General features: G+C 37.7%; 1 pseudogene; it reads right to left on the bottom strand.

Annotated features, from left to right (window-relative positions):
* Window positions 1-279: 279 nt before the first annotated feature.
* On the bottom strand, window positions 280-9,319 carry LOC122144157 (annotated as a pseudogene).
* Between the last annotated feature and the right edge of the window lie 307 nt (window positions 9,320-9,626).

Genomic DNA, 9,626 nt, shown 5'->3' with positions numbered 1-9,626 from the left:
ACTTTGCATCTGGATTGTGGAGTTGTTTTATGGATTTACCATTCCAGTATCTCACTTATTTTGGATTATCACTTTTTTTGGACTGTATACAGTATACACCAGTGGACACTTTATCCTTGGGACTTCAACACACTAGGATTCTTAAGGACTGTTTTAGGGTACGACTCAAATGGACAATCTGCTTTTAACAGCCTAAGTTATTCAAGATTTGTTGTGTTGTTTTAAGTTCCTTGTGAATATTGTAAATACACTTTTTTATTCATTATACTTTTTGTTTTGTCTCATCTTTTTTAAACACTTATTTTACTTCACACAGTTTAATCGGACCCCATTTTAAACATATGTAATTTGGCTGATAAGGCCGATCGTTACAAGATAAGCTTCCAAAAATTTATGAACAAACAGTTTAGTTGAGTCACTGTGTTAAACAACATAAAATCAGATAATTTTTTAGCAATTACAAAGAAGAACGTATGTAATGCCAAACAATTCCTGTTGGATAAAATCAAGTTCTGCACTACATGTTTTCTTGTTGAATATCCTGTTTCACTCAGAAGTCCAAGGGTTTGAAATTCTGCTTCATGTTGAATCTAACAACCATTAGATGCAGGTCAAAGGAGGAGAGTGGTGCATGCACACAAACACAAATGTTAATTTGACCACATGCACATTCAGCCAAACAGAGTTAATGATAATAATAATTGTTGATCTGTAAAATGTGATTATAAGGATATGTAATAAATCATTCAGCTGTTATACCTCTCATCCTGCAGCATTTGAAGATCAGCACGACTGTCACTAGCAGATATGGACAAACTGTCAGTACAGAACTGAGTGTGTGGAGGAAAGATATCTGAGATTCTGAATGAGACACTGAAAAAGAGACACACAAACACTTTATCAAGCACTATATCTGAACGAGAGCATATGTTTCTATGGTGTTCTGATTGATCACTAGGACACAGCTGGGCAACTGCTTACTGTCTCAAGTTAAAACTGCTAAAGTCTCTAGTTCTAAAAATGGGATGGATCTGTCTTTCATTTATTGAAAGAGCTTAATTTTATCTAATAATTCGACTTCAAGTCCCACTAGCACAGATATAATTTTTATATTACTAGCATTTGTTTAATCAACCTGTTTCATGTATTGATTGCAAACTGCCGTTGAAATGAATAAATACAGAAATATAGACTCACGTTGTACAGTGATATTAACAGGATGATAGTTCTCTCCAGATTCAGACTGACACCAGTACACTCCAGTGTCTGATGGGATGGTGGAGCTGATTGTACATGTAGATCCTGTTTGTGATCCCCACACTGATGATGAACAATCTTCCCACTGTTCACTCTCTGTGTATCTTCTCACTCTCCATCTATCAGAGTTACTCTGGTCCTCACAGCTCAGAGAGAGAGATACAGATGTGAAGTGTTGAGTTCTGCTGGGACTGATGATCAGAGAGACTGGAGGAGAAACACCTGAGAAAGACAATCAATTCTTCACAAAACATACTGTGGACTGAGGAGGAAGTTTTGAATTCTGATACTTACAGTATGTTTTTATTGTACATCAACCTATGAAAAGATCAAGGAAAATGTGGTTCCTACTGGTATTTGAACTCACCAGTGACCCATAGTGGTTGTGTGTTGCTGTAGGTTGTGTTATATGCTGGTTTTCCTCTCTCTGCTCTGCACACATAAACTCCTGTGTGTTTCAGAGCAGCAGAACTGACAGTGTAGTTTCCTCCAGCTCCTCTGCTGCTGTCTGAGAGCAGCTGATAATGATTACTGTTGCCTGTAAATAGTGAAAATGTTCAGTTATCACCTCAAGGAGATATTTCTATCTGATCTGACCCCAATCAGTTACCCTAATTAAGATATTCAGGTTGTATACCAGGTATGGATCATGGACCATGAGGCCCTCCATTACATATTTGGGTCAGTACATGCAGATGCATGAATCTTCATTTTCAAAATATGTGTTATAATTTGTTTTCCTGCTATACTACGATTCAATATGGTGAGCCTTCAATATTGATTTAAATTTTGTGTTTGGTCAGATTTCACTGAAAATTTCAGACTACATTTGTTCTTTTGTGTTTATGTCATATTTGTACACAGAACAGAAGGTCTGGCTACAACATTGAATATCTGGGCGCTGAAGGTTGTGTAGCTTGTTGCTAAAATAGAGTGCTGTTGTGTAGAATTTGAACCAGTGACCAATAGCTTTGTTCACTGCTCGGAAAAAACCCGAACTGTGGAGAGTCTGCAATCAAAAAGGGGAAAGAATGGAAGTCCCTGCCAGAATCAACAGATACGACATTTGACCTGAATGATGTTTGTACGGTGATCACACGTAACTATAGAAATTTCTCAAAACATCAGATTCATCTGCACAGATAGCAGCACCAAAGGACATTTCGTAACATGCAATTTTGTGTTTTTAACCACAGCTGGTTTAGTGCAGCTTTAAATAATCATTTTGACTTGAGTAAAACTAGCTAATTTACACCACATGAAGCACATTATATCTTACCTGATGAAGCAGTTAGAGTGTACCAGCTGAATGTCCAGCCTGTAGAGGAGCCTTTAACCTCACAGATCAGAGTCACTGGATCTCCTTCAGTCAACCACTTCTGTGGAGAGAAACACTTAAAACTGCTCTGAGTTTATCTGAAATAGAGACATCACTCATTAATAACATGTTAAACTTGTGTGTGTTTATGAAGAGATGATGAAACTCACCTGATACTGTCAGTGTAACTTCATCACTTATGTGTGATGTTCGTGATCCTCCTCTCTCTGCTCCATAACAGGAGTATTTACCTGCGTCAGACTCAGTAACAGAACTGAATGTGTGTTCCTGTAGTTTCACTGAAAACACTGACTGAACCGTCTTTATACCAGCCGTACTTCCAGCTAGTGACTCCTTCACCATCAATGTCACATCTGAGAGTGACTGTGTCTCCTCTGAATACATGTTGATCAGGTTTAATGTTCCCTTTGGCTTTTGGTCTTTCTGTACAACGATAACAATTTACATGGAAAATAATGTGTTGTTTTTACAGTATAAAAACAGTTACTTTATTGTAAAACATGCTTAATCAAGATAGACTGAAGTGTTGTTCTTTATACTGTTATAGTCACTTGTTCAGTGTCTTATGAATCATTTTTATGTGATCAAAAATACGTGCCATATATTGTCACTGTTACTGGTTCACTGTAATTTGTGTAAAGTCCTCCTCTACGTGCTCTGCACCTGTACTCTCCTCCATCAGAGACTTTAACTGAATTGATTGTTTTAGTTGCAGCTTCAGTAGATTCAGTGTTCGAGCCTTTTATCCAGATAAAACACCATCTAACCCATATTTGATCCACCTCACATCTCAGAGTAACTGAGTCTCCAGTGAACAATGAACTCTGTGGCCACACAGTCAGAGTTGGTTTGGGAATTAGGGATGCTCCGATCAACCTTTTTCGCCTCCGATACCGATTCGATTACCTAGGGTTCAGTATTGGCAGATACAGATACTGATCCGATACCAGTGAAGTTTTTTTCATATCGTTCACTAGAGCAAAAATATTTTAAACTTATATAACTAGAAAAAGTGAGGGATTGGACATAGACCTGAAAAGTGTTTTTTTTTTTTTTTATGTGCCATTGTTTTTTTCTCAAAAAGTGCAGATGTGTAACATGAGGTAGGCCTGTATGAATTCAATTAAATTAAATTTGTGTGTTTGAGTTGGCCAGTGGTTCCCAAACTTTTTCTGCCGGGCCCCCTTTTGTAGAGAAAAATATTTTCAAGGCCCCCCAACCCCCTCCTTCTTCTTCTTCTTCTTCTTTTTTTTTTTTTTTTCTCTCTCTTTGTTAACACACCTGATTCGCATAATCAGCTCGTTAATCAGAAGTGAGCTCCGTGCATGAACTGTGTTGCCATTGACATGGTCCCTACTCCTGAGCAGGGGAAATCTGAAGTTTACTTCACTTCTGAACATTCATTCACGGATCTGCGCTGCACAACGTCTTCACACACAGACAAGTGTGACATCATATACCCCTGTAAATAAATACAATTTGAAAATTCGACGTCTCGCACACTTCAATGCACTTTGAATGGAACATATACATTAGCTTCAAACTGGAATCATGGCGGAATATCCTGTGATGTCCACTTCACAGGGCACTTATGTTCGAACAGAACAAAGTCTGAAGGGATAAGAGAAATGTTCAGAGCAGGGGCGTGGGGACTGGAACTGAGAACTGCTGCATTAAGCTATCGTATGGCTTCAGAAGTAACAGAATAATTCACACAATGGAAATGTGCAACATATATATATATATATATATATTATATATATATATATATATATCGGATTTGGATCGGCCCTCTCTGACAGATCCCGATCCGAGGAGAGAAAAAAATGGCAGTATCGGAGCTGATACCCGATATGAATATTGGATTGGTGCATCCCTATCAATTTATGAGTACTTAGGTCCATTAAAAAACAAAGACTCCACAGACCCAAATTCCCACCTCTGGACAATATAGTTTCTGGCTACAGACAAGGTCTTTGGGTCCAACCAAGAACCTCTGGATAAACTGGAGCCGGAAAGTAGCACCTCTAGTTCTTGGCTCCTTCTTCTTTCGGTAAGAACAAAATGCTCAGTGGGGGACCCAATGCATTCCGGTCCCAGAAGTCGTGCCACTACAAATTTCTTGTATCTTAGCTAGCAATTGTGATAGAGGATCTATACACAATAACTGGTGCCATAACATAGAAGAAACCAAAATTGTTAATTACTAGTGGTTCGACCTCTAAAAAAAAAAAACAACCTTGTCTTATTCCCCTCTGAACCTTGAAAGGACCACTTAAACCACCATTGACCTTCAATAATACTCTCAATATCATTGTACACAAGACTCGAATCATATTTAAAAATTAGAACTAAAACCAAAAAGCATCTAATGTTTGCCTCAAATATTGATGCTCAACTCTATCGAAAGTCTTTTCTTGGTCAAGTGAAATTAAAACATTTTCAGAGCCCAATGACTTGGGAAGATCTAAGAAATCACTAATTAAAAAAATATTATCAGATATTAACCTGTTTGGAATGCAATATGTCTGATCAACATGAATGATATGCTCCACACTTTTCTCAGCCTCAAAGCCAACACCTTGGACAAAATTTTATAAACTGTGCAGAGTAACGCCACTGGCCGCCAGTTCTTAATATCTTGCAAACTCCCCCTTCTTGGGGAGAAGAGTGAGAATTGCTCTCCTGCAGCTCTAAGGTAAAAGCCCTTTACTTAGACTGTCCCTGTCGAGAACAAGCAGTAGATCCTCTCCCAGGACAGCTCAGAAAGCTTTGTAAAAGTCAACAGGAAGTGCATCGATACCTGGAGCCTTGCCTATTTCTAGGCTTTGTAACGTAGAATAAATACAGCTCCTCAGCAGAGATCATAGCTTCCTTGGAAACCTTAGGTAAGTCTCTATAAAAAGACCATGCCACCTCAGGATTCTCTTGGAATTCCTTTTGAAAAGCTTCTCATAAAAACCCAGCTGCACATTTTTCGGGTTTCTACAGACTCTTTAAGCAACTGCCCAGTACTGGATCGCAAAGAATGCATGAGCCTTTTCTGTCCATTCTTTAGTTCAAGGCCAAAGGAAAAAAATGAGAGGGAGCATCCATTTTTACAATATTTTGATACTGTGACCGAACTAAAGCACCTGAGTAAAGAAACACAAAAGGGTGGACAGAGCTAACTTTTTTTCCTTTTAAGATTTTTTTAAAATGTTCTCATCATCTCTTGTCTTTTTGGCACTGTGGGTAGGTGCTAAAGTCCTGCTGCAAAATTAAATCAGCATCTCCATAAAGCTTGTCAGCAGATGGAAACATAAAGTGCTCCAAAATCTCCTGGTAGATGGCTTGCATTGACTTTGGACTTCATAAAACGAAATGGACCAACACCAGCAGACTCACGGCACCCCAAATCATATCAGTGACTTCAGAAACTTCACACTGGACTTTGGATTCTGTGCCTCTCCAGTCTTCCTCCAGACTCCAGACCTTGATTTCCAAATGAAATGTGAAATTTATTTTCATCTGAAAAGAGGACTCTGGACCACTGAGCAACAGTCCAGTTCTTTTTTCTCCTCACCCCAGGTGAGATGCCTCTGACATTTTTTTTTCTGGTGTTCAGGAGTTGCTTGGTTATAGGAATGTAGACAGCTGTAGCCCATTTCCTGAAGACGTCTGAGTGGTGATGCGCTGACTCTGGTTCAGTCCACTCCTTGTGAAGCTCTCCCAAGTTCTTGAATCTGCTTTTCCTGACAATCTTCCCAAGGCTGCGGTCATCCCTGTTGCTTGTGCACCTTTTCCTACCATGATTTTTCCTTCCATTTTACTTTCTATGAATATATTATTTCGATACAGCACTCTGTGAACAGCCAGCCCTTTCTGTGGCTTAACCTCCTTGTAGAGGTTGTGGATGATCGTCTTCTGGAAAACTGTCAAGCCAGTAGTCTTTCCCATAATTGTGGTTGCATGTTTCTAAACCAATCCCAGGAGGTACCCAGGTATTTATACTCAAATTTAATCAAACTAATGAAGCTCAAAATGGAATATTCAATTTTTTTTGGAGATACTTTTTTTTTTTCCTAAGCTGTAAGTCGTAACCATCAGAATTAACTGAAAACTCTTGAAAATATTCAGTTTGTGTGCAATGGAATCTAGAAATATAAGAAAGTTTGCTTTTTTTAATTTAAATTACAAAAAATAAAGAACTTTTTGATGATATTCTATTTTTTTGAGCTGTACCTGTATGTCCCACCACTTTTTGTAAAGAAGTGTATTCAGCTTTTGTTTTTTTATAACCACTCCAAAAATACTTTTAAAGCATCAATAAAAACATTATCTGAAAGCAAAGACACATTGAAGTGCCAATAAGCACTATTACATTTCACATCCTTAACAAAAAATGGAAACTTGAACAAGGGAATGATCTGAAAGGCCAAGTGGATGTATTGAACAGACTCTAGGAACATTAACGTGATGTTTAAAACAATAAAATCTGTCAAGCCTTGATAGAAGATAAAACATTATCCTTTGCATGAGTCCAAGTATACTGACGTTGCGTATTATGAAAAAATCTCCAGACATCACATAAATCATTTGTTTCAATTAGACTAAAAAGACTTTTCATATTAGCTCCGTGGGGTTCAGTATGGTTCCTGTCTAGAGATGCATTTGCAGTGCAATTAAAATCACCGCCCAAGAACATAATACTCATGGCACATTACATTTATTAAGTACAGTGTTTAGAATGTTTAAAAAATATTACCCTTTCAATGCCTATATTCGGAGCATATACACTGATAAAGGACATTATCAGGACAGGTAGCCTGTATGTTAATAGTAGTCGACCCTTAACTATTTCTTCAGCAACACACGAAATAGGGGAAAAATCCTCCACTATTACTGCTCTTATAACTGAGAAAAAACTTCCCCATCTCACCCCTTCTTCCAGTCAGTTTAATTTTCAGTTGTGATATGTGTTTCTTGTAAGAAAATAACATTTAATTTGCTAACTTAAAACAAATTAAAAAGAGAAAATTCTTTTAACATTCTGTCTGGCACCATTAATGTTTAACGTGAAACAGGAAACTCATGAATATTCATATATATTACGCCCAGTGAACATCAAATCTCTCTGACACTGAATATTTCAGAACACAGGCCCTCGCATCTTTCATTCGGGCATGAGCGAATCACGTGTCTCCCACCGCTCCCGCACCCAAAACACTTAATCAGTTCTGTAGTTACATGTAGACTACAGTACAATCAAATCTTCAACCTTGAACTTAAAACCAAGTTCAACTCTCTTCATCGTTTTTCTTAAGAATCAAACTTAAAGACACAACATGTTTAAGATGAGGAGTTTGCAAGTGATAGGAATCATTTTTACGGTGACACTGATTTTCCATATCTCCCTAGCTCTTTTTCCAAAAGCTCATTCTTCAAAAACAGGGGTGCATTCGAAAATAATGACCTTTTTTACAGGACTTATCATTGACAGAACCGGTGAGTGTGTGTCATTAATGGTAATCTCGCTCTCAAGCAAACGGTTTACTTTTTATTCACCTCATCCAAAAAAATGACAACTGCAACTGCACTATTCATCCTGGAAGCCAACTTAATACTTTCAAAGCCAAACAAACTCACCTACCGTGAGACTACAAATCTTCTACAGAAGCTCCTTCAGGAGGAGACAATTTAATACCATGCCCTGCTCGTTAACTTCTGAAAACTAAACTGCTCTCCTGCAGCCATGCTGACCAGCTACGCCGACAGCCACCGCCTCCCAAAGAGAGAAAGAAAATTTACAAACCACTAACAACAAAAAGAAGGGAGAAAGATAATGTAAAGAAATTTTTGAAAACTCACACACTGCACCACACTCTCGAACAGCACTCGCCACGCTCACACCACTCACACACACACAGACGCAGAGAGAGAGAGAGAGGTAATGCTGAATCACTCCATTTCTATTTTTATTTCCTATTTCTATATTATATATATTCTATTTCTATATAAATATTGAATTTCTCTTGCTATATTTATTTTTAAAACATATTATGTAATCAATACTTGGTGTACTGTACATGTAAAATTGATACTGTGTCACCAAGGAAAATATTGCTATACTCTGCTGTATCAATTTTTCTCCCCACCCCTTTTCATCATCACAGCAGAGAAACTGTTTAGGAAATGTCAAGCCAACAGTCTGAAACACAAACAGAGGAATAAATACACTCTTACTAACTGTGTACTAGTGAATATCTGCTTAAGACAACAGACATTAACTATGAAAAACAACAAACCAACAGATCTGATTACAAAGCACAAAACTGAATGACTGAACAAACACACTGATCTACAATACAACAGAGTACATTTCTTTTCACAAACAGCACTAACTGCCACACTTCTCTCTCGTCAAAATCATCTTTCACTCATAGATCATCCGGACTACAGCTGGGTTTTAAAACTCTGAGAGCAGCATGAAAAAAAGAAAGAAAAAAGCAGGAACACTAAATCACTTTATCCAAATCATAATATAAGAGCAATAAACATCTATAAATTATAGGGGAAGATTTTCAGTAGTGTTTACTGATGTACAGTCTCACCTCTGACTGAGATCCAGCTCTTGGGTGACTCTCCTCTCTCTGGGTATTTGCAGGAGTAGAAACCGTAATGTGACTTTGAGACAGTAGAGATGATCATCTCTGTAGTTTTGACTCTGGATGAGTGACCCATCTTTATAGAAATCAGCTCTGAGGATTGGTGGGCTTGTATATGGATATAAACAGTGTAGAGTCAGAGAATCTCCTTCAGTCACCAGGATGAACAGGACTCTCCAGAATCACACCAAAAACTACAGAAACAGAGGAAACATGAGCTGACAAATAGTCAGGAATATAGTATGAATACACAAACAATGTGATGACAATAATAATTATAATAGTAATAAAAATATTATGCATTTATTTCGAGGTACCTTTCAAATGGTAAAATCTTTTATGAGCGACGAGTCATTAAGTTATGAATAATTTGTTTAACCTTT

This window comes from Cyprinus carpio, unplaced genomic scaffold (genome assembly GCF_018340385.1).
Source record: "Cyprinus carpio isolate SPL01 unplaced genomic scaffold, ASM1834038v1 S000006603, whole genome shotgun sequence".
In the NCBI taxonomy this organism is placed as follows: Eukaryota; Metazoa; Chordata; class Actinopteri; order Cypriniformes; family Cyprinidae; genus Cyprinus; species Cyprinus carpio.
This window is presented reverse-complemented; position numbering and strand designations above follow the sequence as displayed.